The sequence below is a fragment of the Lissotriton vulgaris genome, chromosome 11 (assembly GCF_964263255.1).
Source record: "Lissotriton vulgaris chromosome 11, aLisVul1.2, whole genome shotgun sequence".
NCBI classification, from domain to species: domain Eukaryota; kingdom Metazoa; phylum Chordata; class Amphibia; order Caudata; family Salamandridae; genus Lissotriton; species Lissotriton vulgaris.
This window is the reverse complement of record NC_141699.1, coordinates 1,105,434,142-1,105,461,003: the sequence shown is the minus strand read 5'-3', so window position 1 is coordinate 1,105,461,003 and position 26,862 is coordinate 1,105,434,142.

The window sequence follows — 26,862 nt, the reverse complement described above, 5'->3', positions numbered from 1 at the left end:
TGGAACTATATGTGAACGTATCCATTCATACAGGCACTGTACTTACTCACATCCAATTGTCCAGGCACTGCACTTACACACACACACAATCACCATTGCAATCATTAAATTACTCAAGCATAACCCATGCAATCACCCAGTCACTTCACTTGCACTCTGTCATTCACCCAGGCATTGCACTTGCACTCATCCAATCACCCAGACACATCACTTGCACTCACTCATTCACCCAGGCACTATACCTGCACTTATCCATTCACCCAAGCACTGCCCTTACTCTCATACAATAATCTAGGCACTACACTTGCACTCATGGAGTCATGCAGGCACTACACTCAGGCTTTACCCATGCCGTCATGCAATCACCCAGGCACTACCCATGCACTCATCCAATCACTCAGCCTCTACCTATACATTCATCTGATCACCTAGGCACTACTCACACACTCCCAATCACTCAGGCAGTAAAATGCACTCATCCAATCACCAAGGCACTATTTGTGCACTCAGGCAATACACATGCACTCATTCAACCGTGCATGAACTACCCATGCAGTATCTGATCATCCAGCCACTGCACTTGCACTCATTCATTCACCACGGAACTACACTTGCACTTATCCATTCACTCAGGCACTGTACTTACGTTCATTCAATCATGCAGGCATCACAGTTGTACTCTTACTATCACTCAGCCACTACCCATGCACTCACCCATTTTCTCATGCACTACCCATACAGGCATGTAATCACCCAGGCACTTCACTCACACTCATTTATTCACCCAAGCTTTGCACTTGCACTCATCCAATCACACAGGCACCACACTCGCACTGATCCATTTACCCAGGCACAACAGTTGCACTTATCCATTCACCCAGGCACTGCACTTGCACTCAACCAATGATCTAGGCACTCTACTTGCACTCACCCAATGATCCAGGCACTGCACTTGCACCCATGCAATCATGTGGGCACCTCACTTGCACTCATACAATTACTCAGGCATGACCCATGCAGTCATAGAATCATCCAGGTCCTGCAGTTGCACTCATCCATTCACCCTGGTGCTACACTTGCAGTAATCAATTCACCCAGACAGTACACTTGCACTCATCTAATCATCCAGGCATGGCACCTGCACTCATACAATCACCCAGGTATTACCCATGCACTCATCCATTCACTTGGGCACTACCCATGCACTCATGCAATCATCCAGGCACTGCACTTACACTCATGCAATCATTTGGGCACATCACTTGCACTTATACAATTACTCAGGCATGACCCATGCAGTCATAGAATCACCCAGGTACTGCAGTTGCACTCATCCAGGCAGTGCACTTGCACTCATACAATCACCCAGGTATTACCCATGCACTCATCTATTCACTCGGGCACTACCCATGCAGTCATGCAATCACCCAGGTACTGCACTTGCACTCATCAATTCACCTAGACACCCCACTTGCAGTAATCCATTTACCTAGGCACTACACTTGCACTTATTCATTAACCCACACACTACATTTGCACTCATCCAATCATTTAGGCAGTGCTCAAGTTCAAGTTTAAAAATTTGTGTAGCGCACTACTCACCCAGAGGGTCTCAAGGCGCTTGAGGGAGGGGGTACTTTACTTATCGAATATCCAAGTTTTTAGTTGTTTTCTGAAGGAGAGGTGGTTCTGTGTAAGGCGGAGGTGGGTGGGGAGAGAATTCCAGGTCTTGGCCGCTAAGTAGGAGAAGGATCTTCACCCCATGGTGGATCTTTGGATGCGTGGAGTTGCGGCGAGGGCTTGATTGGACGATCGTAGTTGGCGGGTGGGGGTGTAAAAGGACAGGCGCGTGTTGAGGCATTCGGGTCCTAGGTCGTAGAGGGCTTTGTGTGCGTGGGTGAGGAGGCGGACCGTTATTCTCTTGTTGACGGGGAGCCAGTGGAGGTCTTTCAGGTGACCGGAAATGTGAGCTTGGCGGGGGATGTCTAGGATGAGTCTGGCCGAGGCGTTTTGGATGCGTTGGAGTTTTTTCTGTAGTTTGGCTGTGGTTCCGGCGTAAAGGGTGTTTCCGTAGTCCAGTCGGCTTGTGACCAGTGCATGGGTGACCGTCTTTCTTGTTTCGATGGGGATCCAACGGAAGATTTTTTTGAGCATACGTAGGATGTTGAAGCAAGATGATGAGATGGCGTTGACTTGTCTGGTCATCAAGAGGGAGGAGTCCAGGATGAAGCCCAGGTTACCTGCATGGTCCGTCAGTATGGGTGCGGTTCCCAGGGCCGGTGGCCACCCTGAGTCGTCCCAGGTGGAGGGGGATGATCCTAGGATGAGGACTTCCGTTTTTTCCGAGTTCAGTTTTAAACGGCTGTTCTTCATCCATTCGGCTACTTCTTTCATCCCTTCGTGTAGGTTGGTTTTGGCGGTGTTTGGGTCTTTGGTGAGGGAGAGGATCAACTGGGTGTCGTCTGCGTAGGAGATGATGTTGAGGTTGTGTTGGCGCGCGATGGATGCGAGGGGACTCATGTATACGTTGAAGAGGGTGGGACTCAGTGATGATCCTTGTGGTACGCCGCAGATGACTTCGGTGGCCTCTGATCTAAAAGGGGGAGGCGGACTCTCTGCGTTCTTACGGCGAGGAACAAGATGATCCAGTCCAGTGCTTTTCCTTGTATTCCAACGTTGCTGAGGCGTTGTATAAGGGTGCTATGACAGACTGTGTCGAAGGCTGCGGAGAGGTCAAGTAGGATGAGGGCAGCTGTTTCTCCGTTGTCCAGTAGAGTTTGAATGTCGTCAGTTGCTGCGATGAGGGCGGTCTCGGTGATGTGTTTGGCTCTGAAGCCGGACTGTGAAGGGTCAGGGGCTTTGTTGGATTCGAGGAAGGCGGTGAGCTGATTGTTGACGGCTTTTTCGATTACTTTTGCAGGGAATGGGAGGAGCGAAATGGGGCGGTAGTTCTTAAGTTCAGTGGGGTCTGCTGTGGGTTTCTTCAGGAGGGCGCTGAGTTTGGCATGTTTCCAGCTTTCCGGGAAGGTAGCGGAGTTGAGGGAGCAGTTGATGACGTCTCGGAGATGGGGTATGATAATGGAGTCTGCTTTGTTGAAAATGTGGTGGGGGCATGGGTCGGTTGGCGATCCTGAGTGGATGGTGTTCATCAGGCGGAGGGTGTCTTCAGTGGTGATTGGGTTTCAGGCGCTAAGGTTGTTGGAGGAGGGTTTTAATTCGGAGGTGGGTGGGGTGGACTGGTCTCCAAAGCTGTTATGTATGTCAGCGATTTTGTTGTGGAAGAACGAGGCTAGAGAGTCGCAGAGGTCTTGGGAGGGAGTGATGTCGTTGGTGCCGGCGGTGGGGTTGGTAAACTCTTTGACGATGTTGAATAGTTCATTGCTGTTGTGGGCGTTGTTGTTGAGTCGATCCTTGAATGCTGATTTCTTGGTGGATCGGATCAGTTGGTGGTGTTTTCGGGTGGCATTATTGAGGGTGGCTAGGTTGTCAGTGGTTAGGTTTTTTCGCCAGGCTTTCTCGAGGGTGCGACAGATCTTCTTGGATTTCTTAAGGTCATCATTGAACCAGGGGGCTTTTTTGCTACCTTGCTTGGTTTGATTGTTTTTCAAGGGTGCTAATTCGTCAGCGCTGTGGGTGATCCATTGTGTGAGGTTGGTGGCTGCTTGGTTTGGGTCCGATGAATTGGCAGGAGGGTTTTGGTGGAGCGATGTGAAGAGCTGGTCGGTGGTGATTTAGTTCCAGTTTCTGCAGGGAATTGGTTGTGGGTGGTTGTAGGTCGTAGTCTTTTTGTAGTTGAAGTGAACGCAGCTGTGGTCCGTCCAATGGAGAGCTGTGGTGTGATTGAAGGAGATGTGCTCGCTGGAGGTGAAGATTGGGTCGAGCGTGTGCCCGGCATAGTGGGTGGGGGTGCACTCATACCTTCACTTAAACATTACCCATGCATTTATGCAATCACACAGGCACTGCACATACACTCATCCATTCTCCCAGGCACTAGATTTGCACTCATCCTAGCTCCCATACACTACTCAGGCACTCATCCAGTCACCCAGGCAGTAGCAAAGAGTCATGAATTCACTGAGTCACTGCCTATGTAGTCATGCAAACACCCAGTCACAGTATTTGCACTCATTCATTCACCAGGCACTGCACTTGCACTTAGAACTCACCCAGGCTCTGCATGTGCACTTATCCAATGATCCAAGCACTGTACTTGCACTCATGCAATCATCCAGGCACTGCACTTGCACTCATGCAATCATTTGGGCACATCACTTGCACTCATAAAATTACTCAGGCATGACCCATGCAGTCATAGAATCATCCAGGTACTGCAGTTGCACTCATACAGGCAGTGCACTTGCACTCATACAATCACCCAGGTATTACCAATTCACTTGGGCACTACCCATGCAGTCATGCAATCACCCAGGTACTGCACTTGCACTCATCAATTCACCTAGGCACACCACTTGCACTAATCCATTTACTTAGGCACTACACTAGCACTTATCCATTCACCCACACACTTCATTTGCCCTCATCCAATCATTTAAGCAGTGCACTTGAACTCACTCAATCATCCTGGCACTAAACGTGCACTCATACATTCACTTAGACATTACCCATGCAGTCATGCAATCACACAGACACTGCAAATGCACTCAACCATTCTCCCAGGCACTAGATTTGCAATCATCCTATTTCCCATACACTACTCAGGCACTAATCCAGTCACCCAGGCAGTAGCAAAGAGTCACAAATTCACTGCGGCACTGCCTATGTAGTCATGCAATCAACCAGGCTCAGCATTTGCACTCATTCATTCACCAGGCACTGCACTTGCACTTAGCACTCACCCAGGCTCTGCATGTGCACTCATCCAATGTGCACTTGCACTCGTACAATCACTCACGCAGTACCCATCCACTCTTCCAATCACCCAGGCACTTCCCATGCACTCATCCAATCACCTAGCCACTACCCATACACTCATCCAATCACCTAGGCCCTACTCATGCACTGATTGAATCCCCAAGGCACTACTCATGATTGAACTTATCTAATCACGCATAAACTACCCGAGCCGTCTGTTTCCGTGCCAGATGAAGGCACTTGTTGATTTATGACTTAGATGCTTTTTGGAATGTAGAAATTGCTTTATTTTACCTTATGAACTGTATATAACAGCGGCCAAAACTTTGTACACCGAGAGACTTTGAGCAGACACACTCTGTGGAGGCTCTCCTGGACGCAGTTTTCAATTAAACCAACTTGTTCCTGTTTTGCCAAATGCATCTTGTCTTTTCATTTATTTAAGGTAAACTCATATCTGAGCAACATTTTGGCAAGCAAGTGGTTCATCGAGTCTGACTGCTGTTGAAGGAAGGACCCCAGCCCAAACCGATTCGCTTCTGCGCAAAAAGACCGGTGAGCAGAAGTTCTGCGGAATCCACGGGGCGGAGGTTCATCGGGTGACAACCATCATAGCGTAAGACACTACATCTGATCCTCAGTCCCAGCATGTGGTGTATAGCAAACTAGAACAAGTGTGTAGATCACTTTTTCTCATAGTCAGCACTCTAGAAGAAGGCAAATGTAGCTATGGTTTTGTATCTGACCTTGGTAATGGAGCACAGGGTGCGCCCCATCCCTAGGTGTTAGTAAGGGATAGCATGTACAATTGGGCATGGAACAGAGGATACGCCAAGTCCATGGGTGACAGTAGGGGATAGCCTGGACTGCTGGGCATGAAGGCAAGTTGGTACACACATGGCTCTTGTTGCTATAGAGAGCTAACATCTCAACCTTATTTTTTTATCACAGACATTTTCCTAGTGCTATCGATTCCACGCTGATAGCATCTAAAAGAAGTTAGGTTGTTATTATTTAATTGCACTTTTTGTCTCTATTTAATGTAGATCGATTATTTTGATGTGTCAATATTTTTCGAGCTCAAGACCAAGTAGATTGGTTTGCAGTACCACCCCGTGTACACAGATCCCCAAAGTTAGAGTAGAGTGTGTGGTTGTTTAAAAATCTTGAGACAATCAAACCTTTGCAAAGACCTTAAATCAGACAAGCTTCCCAATCCATCATGGAGACTCTACTTGGCCACATGCAAGAAAAGTTCCCTACCGATGCTAGGAGACTAGAGAGACATTGCTGTAAGTGACATGCCCATACCTATACCCACGCATTTCCTTGGCCTGAGGGGGGTGCATTCGGTACCAACACCATCAAATGCACCCACATCGGATGCAGAGGACAAAAACACGCCAACAACCAAGGTAACTTTCATGGACCCCAGAGACGCAAAGAAGGCCAGCTCACCCCTAGAGAAATGATAGCTAAGAAAGATTGGAAAAGGCTTGCTCAAACCTTTTGGGACCTCCTAGTGTAATGTATAAAGGAAGGGAGTCAGTTTAATCGGTCCTGGCCCCACGGGGGTCATTTGAGTCAGACGACATGGCAATAGTGGAGGATTGGATCAGATATGGGAAAGGAAACCCTGACCCCACCCTTACATGCAGCAACACCTCACAAAATGGGAAAGGAAGCAGGTAGAGAAAAGTATAGCGAGAAGAGCAAGTAGAAAGGGAACAAGACGTGGTTGCCACTGAAATCCTGCACAGGGGAAAGGCAAAACCGGTCAAGACAGCTGTAGCCGTCACTGCACAGAAGGCAGGGGTGCCAATGGGGATGCCACCAGAGGGGTTCAAGTAGCATGTAGTCACAAAGGATGAGGAAGTTCCTTCTCCATTCTCGCAAACCCAGGCAAATGGCCAATGCCGCACCCATCTGGTGAGAAAGACACCCCCACTCACACGTGCCCCATGCTGTCCATGGCACGCCAAGCCACTGAGCAGCCCACTGTAACCATCCTGATAAATGGCACCCCTCACAGTTTCCTGATTAACACCAGGCCAACAAAGTCCTGTCTAAAGGAAGGGTTTGTGCCCCTGTCTACGGACTTCATGGACACACAAGGATTCTTGTGTGTGGTTGTAAGGGTCTCCTTCACAAAACCCTTAGAGTTAGATGTGGGAGGGAGCAGAGTGAAGGGGCAACTGCTGTATCACCCCTCATCACCTACTAACCTCCTGAGCAGAGACTTAATGGACAAATTAAATATTCCCATACATTTCTCTAAAGATGGCACAATGGCGTGCTCCACCCCAAGGGTCACCTTGAACAGGCTTATGTCCTTTGTACACCCACAGAGCATGGCTGGACAGGCGAGAATGACCCTCACCGATTTGCTGGCCTTTACCAGTGCTGTCCTCACCCTCATGGTTACCACACCCAAGCTGTTAGGACAGAAGTTGCAACTGCCATGCACTTGAATAGGTTGTGTCCTGTACCCACACAAAAGGCTGAATACCCCATGTAGTTAGTCTGCAGCCAGGGCTAGCAGGGCATCTGTGCAATTGAAGACTTGTCTTTGAAGTCTCCCTCACTTCAAAGGCCTTACTGGGAATAAGTACTGTACCTCAGACACCATCAATTCAGTACACCTTGGGACCTAAGAATACTCTGCCAGGAAGAAGGACTGCAACGCTGCTACAAGGACTGCCACTCTGCTGGACTACTGCTTTGGAAGATCTGCTGCCCTTCTGTGCTGAACTGCTGACCTTATTTCCTGAGTGAGAAGGACTGGATCTGCATCACTTGGCCCTATATCCCAGATTGTCCCCAAGGGCTAATAGGCTTGCCTCCTGATATGAAGCCTCAGCAGCATATCAGGCTTCTAAAAACCTTGCATCTGCAGCTGGACTCTGCCCTCTGGGAGACTACCCTGCCAAGTGGTGCCAGCCCAGTGCTGTACCCTTTTTAGTGGGCCATAACATGCTTACCAGCAGAACAGATGCATCTTCTCTGCTGAGCGGTGCATATTTGAGTAGAAACAATGCATTGCTTCTGCAGCTGCAAGGATTGGGTCAGCACAGAAGGTCTTCATCACCCTCACATCTTTGGAACCAATGCATTGTCGGTGGTGTGGCACATCTATGTCCCGGGTCCTCACATCTCTCGTCGACTGCAGCTCGACGACGATGCAGGTCTCTGCATCTCAGCCTCGCTGCCCATCAGAACTGATGCATCACCTTGGCTGCATGCTGCATTCTTGATGTCCGGACGTTGCATTTTAAGCCCCGTCGATAGGATGCTTGACGATAATGCAACAGGACTTCACACCACAGCCTCACCACAACTCAGAAATAACGCATAACGGGGCGTGGCTTGAGCGCCGCACAAGATGGCTGCTTAGCGGCGGAGCTCCGCTTTCCGACCGCCGAGACCGGCAATTTTCACCTGTTTACATCGGTGATTTCTGGACGCTGAACCAAGCATCTTTTTTGGGAATATGAGGTGAGCTAGACGCTCTACTCCTTAACTCTAACTTTTGCGGTTATGCAGTGAATTTTATCGCAAGGCGAGCCGTTCTCAGTTCGGCCGCCATTTTGTTTTTCCTCAATACGCGCTACTCTCAGTTCTATCAGCGCAATGCTTTTATTTCAGCTTATTTCCGTCTCTTCTGCCGTCTGCCTCCTTCTTCTGTCATAATATGGAACCTTTTCAGTGACTTTTTCACCTAGCGGTGCTGTTTTCCTCACTTCATGTTCTCTACTGACCGCCATTTTGTCGTCTGACAGGACCTACTTTCTTTTGTCATTTAAAGTACGACTCTCCTTGCTGACTGTTTGAGACCACTTTTCTCACCGGAACTTTCGAGACGAAGGTAACTCTGCTACTGGTTTCAAGTGTCTATATGGGGAAGTTGCGCAATCTCAAACTTTCTTCTTCTGTCAAATCTCGTTCTCCCTCAGACTCTGACTTGCTTTCTCCCGACATGGAGGACAATTCCTCTCACAAATCAGACTTGATCTCTGGGGCGATTCCTAAAACGGTTTCTTCAAGCAAGTTACCACAATCTGCATCGACGAAACGTCTGAAGAAAGACCCTCCTTCCCCTGGCAGCGCTTCGCATTCCGCTTCAATGGATCTTATTCTTGAAGAAATTAGAGCGCTGAAACCTTTCATGGCTGAAACCACAAAGACTCTACAGTTCCTCCATGATAAGTGGTCCTCTTTGGAATCTCGTGTTCTTCTGGTGGAGCAGTCAACGGAGTCCCTTGAGACCTCCTGTTCGCGTATCAATGCTCTAGAAAAAGATGTATCGCTTTTGAGGAGGCAGACGGAGAAGTTGGAAAACAGAAATCGCAGGAACAACCTCCGAATTTACGGACTTCCGGAACATATTGAGGGATCTAATCCTACTACATTATTTCAGTCTTTTTTGCCTAAAATTTTGGATCTCCCTCCTACCACCACTTTCAACATTCAACGGGCCACAGACTGGGTCCCAAAATCTCTACTAAACCCCGCCGTGTCATCACGCTGTTTCTGCAATACACCGACCTTCTTCAGGTTTTATCAGCTACCAAATCTAAAAAACAAATTATCTATATAGGTCACCGTCTGTATCTTTCTCAGGATGTGGGTAAAATGACAGCGGATCATCGGAAACAATTCTTGGATTTGCGTCTTCAATTACGAGCTCTTAATGCCAGGTTTGGCCTGCTTCACCCCTGTCTCTTCAAGGTGACATACAAGGACAAGACCACGACGTTTGAAGATCCTCTTGTCCTGCAAGAATTCCTTCGTCAACAGGGAGCTGATGTCATGGACACTGCAAGGGCTGTTTAATCGTCTAATTTGAGCTGTTATTTCTGTTTCTAGTCTCTTGTCGTTCCCTTATGTCACAGTTATATTCCCTTGATTTTCCTTGTTTTCCTCTTGTATTCTTATGTCTCGTCTTGCCTTAACTTCTTTGTTTTTTCTCCTTTTTTCCACAGATGTGCCTTTTCCTGTACATCCCGATGTTTTCCTCACGTTGCCCTACTGGCTGGATTTTTCGGTTGTTCGATGGCGTTGGTCTCGTTGTTGATGTCGTCATCTTCTGACGCCGTCACCCCCATTATTCGTTTTGTTTTTGTCGGTATGTTTTTCAGATGTCTTCTCCTGCTCTCTTCTGTCCACTTTCTATTCCTCTTCTATTTCTCTCTCCCCCTTTTTCATCTATCTCTTTTTCTCTTTTCTTTGGACTTCACCTTATTTCTTAAACCTTCTCTTCATGCTTATTGGTTTGCTTTGGCCTCTCTTCTTCCTATTCTCCTTCAAGCTGCTCCTTTTTCTACCTTCCTTAACTTTTTGATATCATTATTTTCCCGTTTTAATTCCGGGTAGTTACTTGGAACGTTAAAGGTTTAAATAACCCTATTAAACGACAACGAGTTTTGAAACATCTTGCTAGGCTTAAATCTGATGTGGCCATTCTTCAAGAATCCCATCTTTCGGAACCTGAGGCTTTGAAGCTCAAACGTTGCTGGGTGGGTCATGTTTTTCATTCCCCGGCTTTGGGTAAGAAAAATTGTGTTGTGATACTATGTCATAAAAAGTTAAATGTTTCTATGGTTTCTCAAGAATGTGATGTGGAGGGGCGTTGGGTACTTGTTAACCTGACTATTGATAGAATACCTATTGTTATTTTCAATGTTTATGCCCCAACTGGTGTTGACAAATCATTTTTGCCTGCCATTTCAGTTAAGTTAGCCTCTCTTGATGAGAAATATATTATTTTTGGTGGTGACTGCAACCAGGTTTTTGACCCCATCATTGACAGGAACTCCAAGGTCAAGTTTATTCCCTCCAAAATGCATTCCCAATTTACTGCCTCTATCCAGAATAATGTACTGGTCGATATCTGGAGACTTTGCAATCCTGATCTCAGAGAATACACTTTTTACTCCCCATCTCATCACTCCCAATCCCGTATTGATTACCTTTTTCTTAGTAAACCCTTAGCTCAACTTGCCCTTCACTCAGATATTGGATCAATTTTAATTTCTGACCATGCTCCTGTTTTTGTTGACATCGATCTCATTCCCTTTTCCCCTCATTCTGGCCGTTGGAGATTTAATAATTCCTTGCTCCTTGATCCTGCCTTTTGCTCTAAATTTAATGATTTTGCTGTTGAATTTTTTACATTTAATCAGGCTTCGTATTCCCCCTTTGTGATGGTTTGGGATTCCTTTAAGGCTGCAGCTAGAGGTTTTATTATTGATTTTGTTTCCCAGAAGAAAAAACAAGCCATTTCCAAGTCAGCTCAACTTTTGACCAATATTAAGAAACTAGAATACACTTACTATAACTCTGGTACTGAATCCTCTCTCAAAGAACTTATCAACGCTAAATTTGCTTTCAATAAATTCACTACTACTGCTGCCTCCAACACTCTCCTGAAATGTAACTCTCGTTATTATGGTGGTCAAAATAAAATGGGGACGTTGTTGGCTAACTATCTTAAGAAACGCAAAGATAGGACAAAGATTGATTCTATCCAGGGTCCCGCTGGTACATCTTTGTTCAAAGATAAAGACATATTGAACGAATTTGTCTCATTTTATAAAAATGTGTACACCCCAGAATCTTGTCCTGATCCGGCTGATCTTCTCTCTTATTTTCAGGACATTCCCTCTCCTGTTTCTTCTCATATAGATTTTCATTCACTTGATTCTGATATTTCCCTTGCTGAAATTATGCATGCTGTCTTGGTCTTACGTCACGGCAAAGCACCTGGCCCTGATGGTTTTACTATTGAGTTCTACAATCATTTCTCCTCACTCCTTCTTCCAAAACTCTACATGTTATTCAGGTCCTTTTCGGATTCCGGTTCCTCCCGTGGGACCTTTCAAGAAGCCCTAATTTGTTTAATCCCTAAAGAGGACAAAGATCATACTTTGTGTAAAAATTATCGTCCCATCTCTTTAGTTAACACAGATTAAAAAATTTTCGCAAAAATATTGGCTCTCCGACTAGATCCCCTTCTACCCGATTTAATTGGCCCGGAGCAGTCAGGTTTTGTTAAGGGTCGATTATCCTCAGATAATTCTTGTGTCTTCTTCAGTATCTTAAGTAAAGCCCCCTCACTCTCCTATCCCCTAGCGGCCATTTCCCTTGACGCCGAGAAAGCTTTTGATAGGATTGGGTGGGATTTTATGTTTCAAGCTCTCACTTGGGTAGGTTTTTCCCCTAAATTTATTTTTCTTATCTCTTTACTTTATTCGAGTCCCCACGCATCCATTTTTGCCAACGGTATGATTTCAGATTACTTTCCATTACAACGAGGTGTAAGGCAGGGCTGCCCTTTATCCCCTTTATTATTTGTTTTGGCTTTAGAACCTTTTTGACGAAAATTAGACTTGATGAGAATATTTACGGTTTCCATTTTGGTTCTGAACAAGTTAAATTAGCAGTTTATACTGATGATATTTTTCTGTATTGTTCTAACCCACAATCTTCTCTCCCTTTCTTCTTAAATCAAGTCTCCTCTTTTTCTAAAGTTTCCGGTTATCGTCTTAAAATTGATAAATGCGAAATCTTACCATTGAACCCTTTTTGCCAAAAACATCTCTTTGATTGTTCGGGTTTCTCTTGGCAACCGTCAAAAATTAAATACTTAGGGGTTTGGTTTGCCCCTCGTTTATCAGACACTTTTAAACTTAATTTTGATTATCTCACTAAAGAATTGACCTCAGCCATTGAACGTTGGAATCCTCTTTTTCTCTCCTGGTGGGGTCGTCTGGACTCCATTAAAATGATGTTAGCTCCCCTTGTGCTTTATACGATTTCGATGATCCCTATTCAGATTCCTGCTTACTATTTCAAATCAATAGACTCCCTTTTACTAAAGTTTTTGTGGAAAGGTAAAAAATCTCGGATTTCTATCGCGGTTTTGAAAAAAGATAAATCGACGGGAGGAATTAAATTTCCGGATTTTAAACATTACCACAAAGCTTTCTCTTTGAAACAAGCTCTGCGTTGGCTCTCACTTGATCTCCCCTTCTACCCTCCTCTTTGGCTTAAATTGGAATCCTCCTTCCTCTCTCCTTTTAGCTTTCGGGAGGTACTTTCTTTCTCTGCTAATGTGGCTTCTCTCCGCACACCTATTATCACTCACTCTCGAAATCTTCTTACTCTGTACTTACTCTCGTCTTATCCATCTTTCTCCTCCATTCACGTCCAACCTATTTGGTATGATCAACACCTTAAGATTCGTAATCGCACTATTTTTTGGATATCCTGGCATTCTCGTGGCCTCAAATGGATTTCTCAACTTGTTTCATCCAATCACCCCCTCCCTTTTCTAGACCTCCAGGCTCAAGTCTCGTTGCCTACCTCTTCTCGTACGCATTACAATTCTCTCCTCCCCATTCTTACTCAATACCTACATTCCCTTCCTAATACTAATGATATTCCCGTAGCATTCGTTCTCATATCTAATGCACTAGATCACTCACCCTCAGCCTATTTTCTCTATAAGTCAATTCATTATCCAGTTGATAGAGTCAAATCTAAAGTTGAGTTGGCTTGGGAAAAAGATCTTTCTCATAACTTGCCAATCCCCGTTTAGGATAAAATTTGGTTAAAAATAAATCGTACTTCTAGAGCTGCTAACACCACTCAAACCTTATTTTTAATTTATAATCGTATTTTATTTACTCCACTTTCCCTCTTGTCCTTTTCCCCAGACACTCCCGCTACTTGGTGGTCATGTCCTTGCCCTTCTGCTGATCTAAAACATATGCTTTTTGACTGCCCACCCATTGCACACTTTTGGCATTTAGTTTGGTCTCAACTCCAGAAATTTTTTAAATTGCAGTCCCCTTTTTCCATTCCTAATATTTTTCTCGGTTCTCTTTCCCCTATTTTTGCTTTTTCCTCACAACAATATAAATTGATTGATCTTTTAATAGCTATTGCTTTCCATCATATTACCTCTAACTGGAAACAGGCCACTGATGTCTCCTTCCGTGCTTGGTGGAATGCAGTGTGTTTTAATCATCGATTGGATACTAATTTTGTTACTCTCATTTCCCTAGCAGTCAAACGTGATCTGTTATGGCTCCCCCTTACCAATTATCTATCCTTGGTTGCTTCTCCTCCACCACTTCCCAGTGTCCGAACTGTTGAAGTCCAAAAACCACCATGATCTTTTACATTTGCCTTATTGCATTGTATATTGTTTATTGGATTTACCATTTATGTTCTAATTTTTTGCATTACTTTGTATTTGCTCTACTTATTTATCATTGTCATTTTATTTAATTCTTATTTTATAATGCATACGTTATACAGATGATGTTTTTTCTTGTTTATGTAACCTTTGATTGTTTCTTCTTTTCCTGTCTCTGATTCTTTTCAATACACAATAAACTTAGGGGTCTAGGAGCTGAATCAGGTATTGATTCGCTAATGTTGTTCCTATGTCAGACAAGTACTATAGGAATACAAAAGTTGAATGACAGACCAAATCGCCAAAATGTGAAACACCTGAAACTGTGAGTCACCCCAGTTGTTTGGATTCCCATCAAAGTCTTGTATAGATCAATATTATCATTTGGTAATCCTTACCGGGTATTGTGTCTCTTGATCATTGAGACCACGTGCATACCCTCTCGGATGGTTCGGGGTAGCGACCACAATCACACAGATATCTCAAATGATGTAGATTTGATGGGAAATGTGCAGTGCGAAAAATAAGAGTGGTGATTTAAAATAGGATAGGGAACTAACAATAAACTTTTAATGGGCGTTAGCCCCTTCCTGGTTAAAAACAAGAACAGTTTGGCAAAATCGTCGCAGTGGTAACAAATAACTGCGAAGAGACCAACATGTTTCAGTCACAGAGGGAGATGCCTCAGGCTTTCGTCAGGGTCTCTGTTCTTTGATATAGCTACTGCCTATATAAGTGTATTAACATGTGTGAAAAATTATACAAAAAAACACAAGTGTACAATAGCAGAAAAGGATATAATGTTCCTTCATCTGTGCGAACTCCTCTTCGGAAGCTGGTTTCTTGTTACTGTAATCGGGGGACAAACATACAAGTGAGACACTTCCAGCTACTCTGGTCTGTGCCATACAGTGCAAAGAGTCACAATGTTGTCGGCTTTCGATACTCACCCAGTGTTTCCGGGGAGTGGACCTCACCTCTTCCTGGACCTGGCTCAGGATATGTGAGACCCCGCTCTACAGGAACAGAAACCGACCTCATGATTACAATAACGGAGGGATCAAGTGTAGATCTACTCTCGTTCATATTCCATGAAGTCAATGGTATTCTGAACGTGGAGTATACTGTCATACATCATCATGCTCCCACACCTATGCTACTAGCCGTTCCAACTTAACTATGTACATGGATTCAATTGTATTATGCTAAGGTGACTAGGGATATACTAAAACCCGTTTTGTGCACATCACTCATGTTAGACTAGAGGAGCTGGTGTCCTACCTGTCAGTCGTTGTCTCGAGCTGTGACTGAGTCAGGGGGAGGCACAGACATATGTGCGTCATTCTTATTTAAGTGGTTTGGAGAGAAACTCCCAACCAATCAGGATAAATCACGGGGACGTAAACTCGGAGTTAGACCTGAACTACTGAATGACGTCATAGTAATCGCTTGAGTAGTTCTGAAGGTATGCAAAGGACCCCGCTATTTTGCAGTAGCTGGTCAGGATTGCCTGTTGGAGTGTTCAGGATAGACTGAACCACGGTATGTCGTCATTCAGTCCATGTTGGTCAGTGCCCAGTTTGCATACCCATTTCTGCTCTTTGCGAAACAGAAAGTTGGACACATCGCTTACATGGGGAGGAATGAAGGGTTTCTCCAAAACATGCCATTTGAAGTCAGTTTCACTGTGGTTGTGTATTATGAAATGTTTGGTGAGTTTAGAGACGTCTTTTTTGCATCGGAAAGTGCTCTTGTGTTCCTGCATCCTCACTCGTACTTTCCTAGTGGTCATGCCCACATATCGTTCATTGCAAATACAGGTGAGGAGATAGATCAAATTGTTGCTGTTGCAATTTGTAAATTGTCTCAACTCCCAAGGTCGGTCAGTCCCGATGTCCACACTAGTGATCTTGGATGTTAGTGGGCAAACAGAACAGCTTCCACAGGGATGGTGACCTACTACTGGCGGTAGGTCCCAAAGGGTGCCAACTACTCTCCTGGCAGCGGCTTTGGGTCGAGTGTGTACCAGGCGATCCCTGAGATTTTTTGAACGTTTGAACGCAAAGAGAGGGAATTCGAGTTTGTCTTTGCCACTATTTAGAATACGCCAGTGTTTCTTGATTACTTTCTGTACACTGTTCGATTTAGTGTTATATGTACTTACAAGAGTAAGTCGTTCAGTAGGTGGTTTAGCAGGTTTGGGTTCCAACAGTGCAGCCCGATGGTTGTTGGATGCTCTTTTACATGAACGCTGCACCAGTTTTTTTGGGTAATGTCTGGATAGAAGCTGTTTGGTCAGATCGTTTGCATGCCGTTCAAAGGTTTCTGGAGTGGAGCAGTTCCTACGGATTCGTAGGAACTGCCCAAAGGGAAGATTATCCCTCAGGGACTTGGGGTGCTGACTTTCATACAGTAAGAGTGAATTCCTCGCCATGGGTTTGCGGTAAAGTTCACTCTGTAGACCAGTTTCAGTGCTATAGATCCAGAGGTCCAGAAAAGGTACTCGCTCTTTGCTGATTTCAATGGTAAAGCGGAGATAATCATTTTGATTATTAAGCCATTGATGAAATAGTAGGACAGATTCCTTGGATCCTCTCCACACTAACAAGATATCGTCTATATATCTTTTCCACCAGATAATAGACGCGAAGTGAGGGTTACTTAGGTGTAGCACTGTGGTTTGTTCAAATTTGTGAACATACAAATTCGCCAGGGACGGGGCAAAAATACTGCCCATACTGGTCCCCGAGATTTGGTGATATATCTGGTCAACAATATACTGAGTATTTGGAGGGCCCGAGGGGAAATGGTTTATAGACAAACTAGGTACCTAGTCCCCCAACTTGTATAGCGAAACCACAAAGGAGGTACCTTCAGTCTGAGTGAGAAAAAAGGACCCGAATGGTGTCCAAAAAATGTGCATGCAGACCACACTGTTGATCTTACAAGGAGACAATATTATGTCATGTCAAAAGAGAGATGAAAGAGGAGAAGGTACAGAGTCTTTAAGACTAGAAAACAGTACCCATCAGCCCACTCAAAAGCGGAGTATCGTCATCTGGGTAGTGGGAGAAAAGGTGTCCCATAGGCTCATCCTTAGCCAAAGTCTAAGGTTGCCTGTTCATGGACCCTTAAGATCGAAACATCCAACCCATAGAAGACAGGATGTGAGCAGACAGGGCAGAAAGAAAAAGTTGCAGTGCAGAAAATAAAGGAAAAAGTGCTCCTGATATAGCCGTCTAAGGCTGAAACATGTCGACCTAGTAACACTCATGATAGATAGCAAACCATTTTTTCCATGCTATCAGCATACTGCTTTTAATCATGCCAATTTGATGGTCAAACCCAATAAAGTTACCTTATGTCATCGAATTAGGCATTTTTAAATATCAGGAGCACTTTTTCCTTTATTTTCTGCACTGCAACTTTTTCTTTCTGCCCTGTCTGCTCACATCCTGTCTTCTATGGGTTGGATGTTTCGATCTTAAGGGTCCATGAACAGGCAACCTTAGACTTTGGCTAAGGATGAGCCTATGGGACACCTTTTCTCCCACTACCCAGATGACGATACTCCGCTTTTGAGTGGGCTGATGGGTACTGTTTTCTAGTCTTAAAGACTCTGTACCTTCTCCTCTTTCATCTCTCTTTTGACATGACATAATATTGTCTCCTTGTAAGATCAACAGTGTGGTCTGCATGCACATTTTTTGGACACCATTCGGGTCCTTTTTTCTCACTCAGACTGAAGATATATCTGGTCTTCATACATGAAAAAGTTCTCTTTCATTGCTATTGTCGTAAGAGCCATGATGAAGGGCACAGGGGTAATGGAGTCAAGTTCCGACTCCTCCAGGATGGTTCTGATGGTATCTAGGGTGGCATCCTGGGGAATGGAGGTGTATAATGACTCTACATCCAGGGAGACTAGATAGTCTGTCTCCTGGCGAAAGTCAATATCAGGAATCACCCTCAGGACATCAGTGGTGTCCTTGAGATAGGTGGGCATGGTGTGTACTAGAGGTTTAAGAAAGTGATCCGCAAATGCGGATAGAGGTTCTAGTAGAGAGCCCTGACCTGATATGATAGGCCTGCCTGGTGGAGGTCTTTGGGGCTTGTGTACCTTGGGCAGGGTGTAAAAATACGGCATGATAGGATGTTTAGCCTGTAAGAATTGTGCTTCTAGAGTGGTTATCCAGCCCTCAGCTAAAGCCTCCTCCACTAAGATCTTGATTTGATTCATCAATCTGGGAGTCGGGTCAGTGGTTAGTGGCAGATAGGCAGTGTTATTATCCAATTGTCGGGAACATTCCGTCTTGTATGTTTCCACATCTTGGACCACGATGGAGCCCCCTTTATCGGCGGGCTTCACAATAATGGTTCCGTCTTGGCATAGTGTGTTAAGTGCTTTCCTCTCAGCTCTTGTCAAGTTATTGTAACCCGAACGGGTAGAATATTGTATCTGGTCGATGTCATTTTTCACAGCCATCTCAAAAGCAAGTAACTGAGGTGGTAGGGCATGAGTGGGTGGTAGAAAGGTGGATTTATTCCTAAGGCCAGTGTTGTTATCATTTTCAAGTGTTGTGTCCTCACTACTTTTCTGTTTGAAGAAATAGTGTAGCCTTAGTTTACGGAAGAACTGGGCTAACTCAATTTGAAGTAAGAACGGGTCTCCCTCATCTGTAGTGACAAACCCTAGCCCTTTGTTGAGCACCGCCTCTTCCATGACAGTAAGTGTACGTTGGCTTAGATTGACTACCAGACTCTCGACAGGGGAGTTGGTTATTCTTGGGCGCCCCTCCTCGTGTGGCTCCTGGTTCCTGCATGTGGACCTGCTGTGTCTTCCCATTGGACCTGAGGTTGTCCCTGTGTCGGTCTCCTTTTGCCCCGTGACCGTCTGGGGCCACGCGCTAAAAAAGGCTGGTTGTTGGAGTTGGGGAAACCCTGGAAAGGGGCCATTGGTGGTTGAAAATTGCCTGGATAGCCCCAGGGACCCGGTGGCCACCACGGCTGACTCGGCATATTGTATTGTCCCCTCTGGTGTTGGTATCTACCACCCCCTCTACCTCGATTTCGTCCGGCATTAGGTGACTGATTGGTGGTATCAGAGTCACTTCCGGCATCAGAGCTGGATCCAGAGTAGTTGGATCCGTATTTCCTCCCCTGTTTGGTGAAGTCAGGAGCTTTATAATTGTCACTGGTGTAGGGGTACACCGTCTCCAGTTTAAATTTTGCTAGGTCCTTTTTGAACTTCTCTAGCTTGGTCTGCAGTATGGATTCAGCAAACTCTTTATTGACTTTGTCAGACTCGTCTTTATATTTCTTGAAATTGGAGGTGACTGAGGCTTTTATCTGTCCTTCGAGAACCTGTATTTCAACCAGTATAGCGTCTGCTGTCCGTTTGGCTGTGCTGATAATGAGAATGAGCCAATCACGGGTGCAGCGCCAGGCAATCATGGACCAGTCACCGAGAAATTTTTTATCATTGAGAAAAAGTCGGGGGGCGTTAGTAACTATAAGCCCTGGGGGTGCACAACTTACTCTCATATACTCTGCCATGATAATCCCATGAGTCTCTGTTCGGGAGTGTGATTTCTTCATAGCTAGGAGTTTAGTCCAGTCATCGGTCTTGTTGACTGTAGTTGTGGGGACCGAGTCTAGAATGCTCGGCATGTTCTCAAGTATCGAATGATACATGGCGTCATCGTAAGCCAATCCATGGCGTTCTTCCATGCTCAACTAGTAAGCTGAACCCGGAAGCACACAGTAGGGAACCGTAAGTGTATGACAGTATTTACGCTATTCTTGGCATATAGAATAGAGTTGCTCTCAATAATGTGAGCACGTTATTAAGCCCGCAGCTGCACGCTGCTCTCAAACATGAAAAAACAACCAATATTGTAGGGCTAGAGGGACGTTTAAAGACCAGAGCCTAAGTAATGTCCCCCAAAGGACTAAACTATACACAATAAACTTAGGGGTCTAGGAGCTGAATCAGGTATTGATTCGCTAATGTTGTTCCTATGTCAGACAAGTACTATAGGAATACAAAAGTTGAATGACAGACCAAATCGCCAAAATGTGAAACACCTGAAACTGTGAGTCACCCCAGTTGTTTGGATTCCCATCAAAGTCTTGTATAGATCAATATTATCATTTGGTAATCCTTACCGGGTATTGTGTCTCTTGATCATTGAGACCACGTGCATACCCTCTCGGATGGTTCGGGGTAGCGACCACAATCACACAGATATCTCAAATGATGTAGATTCGATGGGAAATGTGCAGTGCGAAAAATAAGAGTGGTGATTTAAAATAGGATAGGGAACTAACAATAAACTTTTAATGGGCGTTAGCCCCTTCCTGGTTAAAAACAAGAACAGTGTGGCAAAATCGTCGCAGTGGTAACAAATAACTGCGAAGAGACCAACATGTTTCAGCCCCAGAGGGAGATGCCTCAGGCTTTCGTCAGGGTCTCTGTTCTTTGATATAGCTACTGCCTATATAAGTGTATTAACGTGTGTGAAAAATTATACAAAAAAACACAAGTGTACAATAGCAGAAAAGGATATATTGTTCCTTCATCTGTGCGAACTCCTCTTCGGAAGCTGGTTTCTTGTTACTGTAATCGGGGGACAAACATACAAGTGAGACACTTCCAGCTACTCTGGTCTGTGCCATACAGTGCAAAGAGTCACAATGTTGTCGGCTTTCGATACTCACCCAGTGTTTCCGGGGAGTGGACCTCACCTCTTCCTGGACCTGGCTCAGGATATGTGAGACCCCGCTCTACAGGAACAGAAACCGACCTCATGATTACAATAACGGAGGGATCGAGTGTAGATCTACTCTCGTTCATATTCCATGAAGTCAATGGTATTCTGAACGTGGAGTATACTGTCATACATCATCATGCTCCCACACCTATGCTACAAGCCGTTCCAACTTAACTATGTACATGGATTCAATTGTATTATGCTAAGGTGACTAGGGGTATACTAAAACCCGTTTTGTGCACATCACTCATGTTAGACTAGAGGAGCTGGCGTCCTACCTGTCCGTCGTTGTCTCGAGCTGTGACTGAGTCAGGGGGAGGCACAGACATATGTGCGTCATTCTTATTTAAGTGGTTTGGAGAGAAAATCCCAACCAATCAGGATAAATCACGGGGACGTAAACTCGGAGTTAGACCTGAACTACTGAATGACGTCATAGTAATCGCTTGAGTAGTTCTGAAGGTATGCAAAGGACCCCGCTATTTTGCAGTAGCTGGTCAGGATTGCCTGTTGGAGTGTTCAGGATAGACTGAACCACGGTATGTCGTCATTCAGTCCATGTTGGTCAGTGCCCAGTTTGTATACCCATTTCTGCTCTTTGCGAAACAGAAAGTTGGACACATCGCTTACATGGGGAGGAATGAAGGGTTTCTCCAAAACATGCCATTTGAAGTCAGTTTCACTGTGGTTGTGTATTATGAAATGTTTGGTGAGTTTAGAGACGTCTTTTTTGCATCGGAAAGTGCTCTTGTGTTCCTGCATCCTCACTCGTACTTTCCTAGTGGTCATGCCCACATATCGTTCATTGCAAATACAGGTGAGGAGATAGATCAAATTGTTGCTGTTGCAATTTGTAAATTGTCTCAACTCCCAAGGTCGGTCAGTCCCGATGTCCACACTAGTGATCTTGGATGTTAGTGGGCAAACAGAACAGCTTCCACAGGGATGGTGACCTACTACTGGCGGTAGGTCCCAAAGGGTGCCAACTACTCTCCTGGCAGCGGCTTTGGGTCGAGTGTGTACCAGGCGATCCCTGAGATTTTTTGAACGTTTGAACGCAAAGAGAGGGAATTCGAGTTTGTCTTTGCCACTATTTAGAATACGCCAGTGTTTCTTGATTCCTTTCTGTACACTGTTCGATTTAGTGTTATATGTACTTACAAGAGTAAGTCATTCAGTAGGTGGTTTAGCAGGTTTGGGTTCCAACAGTGCAGCCCGATGGTTGTTGGATGCTCTTTTACATGAACGCTGCACCAGTTTTTTTGGGTAATATCTGGATAGAAGCTGTTTGGTCAGATCGTTTGCATACCGTTCAAAGGTTTCTGGAGTGGAGCAGTTCCTACGGACTCGTAGGAACTGCCCAAAGGGAAGATTATCCCTCAGGGACTTGGGGTGCTGACTTTCATACAGTAAGAGTGAATTCCTCGCCATGGGTTTGCGGTAAAGTTCACTCTGTAGACCAGTTTCAGTGCTATAGATCCAGAGGTCCAGAAATTTTTCGCACTGCACATTTCCCATCGAATCTACATCATTTGAGATATCTGTGTGATTGTGGTCGCTACCCCGAACCATCCGAGAGGGTATGCACGTGGTCTCAATGATCAAGAGACACAATACCCGGTAAGGATTACCAAATGATAATATTGATCTATACAAGACTTTGATGGGAATCCAAACAACTGGGGTGACTCACAGTTTCAGGTGTTTCACATTTTGGCGATTTGGTCTGTCATTCAACTTTTGTATTCCTATAGTACTTGTCTGACATAGGAACAACATTAGCGAATCAATACCTGATTCAGCTCCTAGACCCCTAAGTTTATTGTGTATAGTTTAGTCCTTTGGGGGACATTACTTAGGCTCTGGTCTTTAAACGTCCCTCTAGCCCTACAATATTGGTTGTTTTTTCATGTTTGAGAGCAGCGTGCAGCTGCGGGCTTAATAACGTGCTCACATTATTGAGAGCAACTCTATTCTATATGCCAAGAATAGCGTAAATACTGTCATACACTTACGGTTCCCTACTGTGTGCTTCCGGGTTCAGCTTACTAGTTGAGCATGGAAGAACGCCATGGATTGGCTTACGATGACGCCATGTATCATTCGATACTTGAGAACATGCCGAGCATTCTAGACTCGGTCCCCACACCTACAGTCAACAAGACCGATGACTGGACTAAACTCCTAGCTATGAAGAAATCACACTCCCGAACAGAGACTCATGGGATTATCATGGCAGAGTATATGAGAGTAAGTTGTGCACCCCCAGGGCTTATAGTTACTAACGCCCCCCGACTTTTTCTCAATGATAAAAAATTTCTCGGTGACTGGTCCATGATTGCCTGGCGCTGCACCCGTGATTGGCTCATTCTCATTATCAGCACAGCCAAACGGACAGCAGACGCTATACTGGTTGAAATACAGGTTCTCGAAGGACAGATAAAAGCCTCAGTCACCTCCAATTTCAAGAAATATAAAGACGAGTCTGACAAAGTCAATAAAGAGCTTGCTGAATCCATACTGCAGACCAAGCTAGAGAAGTTCAAAAAGGACCCAGCAAAATTTAAACTGGAGACGGTGTACCCCTACACCAGTGACAATTATAAAGCTCCTGACTTCACCAAACAGGGGAGGAAATGCGGATCCAACTACTCTGGATCCAGCTCTGATGCCGGAAGTGACTCTGATACCACCAATCAGTCACCTAATGCCGGACGAAATCGAGGTAGAGGGGGTGGTAGATACCAACACCAGAAGGGACAATACAATATGCCGAGTCAGCCGTGGTGGCCACCGGGTCCCTGGGGCTATCCAGGCAATTTTCAACCACCAATGGCCCCTTTCCAGGGTTTCCCCAACTTCAACAACCAGCCTTTTTTAGCGCGTGGCCCCAGACGGTCACGGGGCAAAAGGAGACCGACACAGGGACAACCTCAGGTCCAATGGGAAGACACAGCAGGTCCACATGCAGGAACCAGGAGCCACACGAGGAGGGGCGCCCAAGAATAACCAACTCCCCTGTCGAGAGTCTGGTAGTCAATCTAAGCCAACGTACACTTACTGTCATGGAAGAGGCGGTGCTCAACAAAGGGCTAGGGTTTGTCACTACAGATGAGGGAGACCCGTTCTTACTTCAAATTGAGTTAGCCCAGTTCTTCCGTAAACTAAGGCTACACTATTTCTTCAAACAGAAAAGTAGTGAGGACACAACACTTGAAAATGATAACAACACTGGCCTTAGGAATAAATCCACCTTTCTACCACCCACTCATGCCCTACCACCTCAGTTACTTGCTTTTGAGATGGCTGTGAAAAATGACATCGACCAGATACAATATTCTACCCGTTCGGGTTACAATAACTTGACAAGAGCTGAGAGGAAAGCACTTAACACACTATGCCAAGACGGAACCATTGTTGTGAAGTCCGCCGATAAAGGGGGCTCCATCGTGGTCCAAGATGTGGAAACATACAAGACGGAATGTTCCCGACAATTGGATAATAACACTGCCTATCTGCCACTAACCACTGACCCGACTCCCAGATTGATGAATCAAATCAAGATCTTAGTGGAGGAGGCTTTAGCTGAGGGCTGGATAACCACTCTAGAAGCACAATTCTTACAGGCTAAACATCCTATCATGCCGTATTTTTACACCCTGCCCAAGGTACACAAGCCCCAAAGACCTCCACCAGGCAGGCCTATCATATCAGGTCAGGGCTCTCTACTAGAACCTCTATCCGCATTTGCGGATCACTTTCTTAAACCTCTAGTACACACCATGCCCACCTATCTCAAGGACACCACTGATGTCCTGAGGGTGATTCCTGATATTGACTTTCGCCAGGAGACAGACTATCTAGTCTCCCTGGATGTAGAGTCATTATACACCTCCATTCCCCAGGATGCCACCCTAGATACCATCAGAACCATCCTGGAGGAGTCGGAACTTGACTCCATTACCCCTGTGCCCTTCATCATGGCTCTTGCGACAATAGCAATGAAAGAGAACTTTTTCATGTATGAAGACCAGATATATCACCAAATCTCGGGGACCAGTATGGGCAGTATTTTTGCCCCGTCCCTGGCGAATTTGTATGTTCACAAATTTGAACAAACCACAGTGCTACACCTAAGTAACCCTCACTTTGCGTCTATTATCTGGTGGAAAAGATATATAGACGATATCTTGTTAGTGTGGAGAGGATCCAAGGAATCTGTCCTACTATTTCATCAATGGCTTAATAATCAAAATGATTATCTCCGCTTTACCATTGAAATCAGCAAAGAGCGAGTACCTTTTCTGGACCTCTAGATCTATAGCACTGAAACTGGTCTACAGAGTGAACTTTACCGCAAACCCATGGCGAGGAATTCACTCTTACTGTATGAAAGTCAGCACCCCAAGTCCCTGAGGGATAATCTTCCTTTTGGGCAGTTCCTACGAGTCCGTAGGAACTGCTCCACTCCAGAAACCTTTGAACGGCATGCAAACGATCTGACCAAACAGCTTCTATCCAGACATTACCCAAAAAAACTGGTGCAGCGTTCATGTAAAAGAGCATCCAACAACCATCGGGCTGCACTGTTGGAACTTAAACCTGCTAAACCACCTACTGAACGACTTACTCTTGTAAGTACATATAACACTAAATCGAACAGTGTACAGAAAGTAATCAAGAAACACTGGTGTATTCCAAATAGTGGCAAAGACAAACTCGAATTCCCTCTCTTTGCGTTCAAACGTTCAAAAAATCTCAGGGATCGCCTGGTACACACTCGACCCAAAGCCGCTGCCAGGAGAGTAGTTGGCACCCTTTGGGACCTACCGCCAGTAGTAGGTCACCATCCCTGTGGAAGCTGTTCTGTTTGCCCACTAACATCCAAGATCACTAGTGTGGACATCGGGACTGACCGACCTTGGGAGTTGAGACAATTTACAAATTGCAACAGCAACAATTTGATCTATCTCCTCACCTGTATTTGCAATGAACGATATGTGGGCATGACCACTAGGAAAGTACGAGTGAGGATGCAGGAACACAAGAGCACTTTCCGATGCAAAAAAGACGTCTCTAAACTCACCAAACACTTCATAATACACAACCACAGTGAAACTGACTTCAAATGGCATGTTTTGGAGAAACCCTTCATTCCTCCCCATGTAAGCGGTGTGTCCAACTTTCTGTTTCGCAAAGAGCAGAAATGGGTATACAAACTGGGCACTGACCAACATGGACTGAATGACGACATACCGTGGTTCAGTCTATCCTGAACACTCCAACAGGCAATCCTGACCAGCTACTGCAAAATAGCGGGGTCCTTTGCATACCTTCAGAACTACTCAAGCGATTAATATGACGTCATTCAGTAGTTCAGGTCTAACTCCGAGTTTACGTCCCCGTGATTTATCCTGATTGGTTGGGAGTTTCTCTCCAAACCACTTAAATAAGAATGACGCACATATGTCTGTGCCTCCCCCTGACTCAGTCACAGCTCGAGACAACGACGGACAGGTAGGACGCCAGCTCCTCTAGTCTAACATGAGTGATGTGCACAAAACGGGTTTTAGTATACCCCTAGTCACCTTAGCATAATACAATTGAATCCATGTACATAGTTAAGTTGGAACGGCTAGTAGCATAGGTGTGGGAGCATGATGATGTATGACAGTATACTCCACGTTCAGAATACCATTGACTTCATGGAATATGAACGAGAGTAGATCTACACTTGATCCCTCCGTTATTGTAATCATGAGGTCGGTTTCTGTTCCTGTAGAGCGGGTCTCACATATCCTGAGCCAGGTCCAGGAAGAGGTGAGGTCCACTCCCCGGAAACACTGGGTGAGTATCGAAAGCCGACAACATTGTGACTCTTTGCACTGTATGGCACAGACCAGAGTAGCTGGAAGTGTCTCACTTGTATGTTTGTCCCCCGATTACAGTAACAAGAAACCAGCTTCCGAAGAGGAGTTCGCACAGATGAAGGAACATTATAACCTTTTCTGC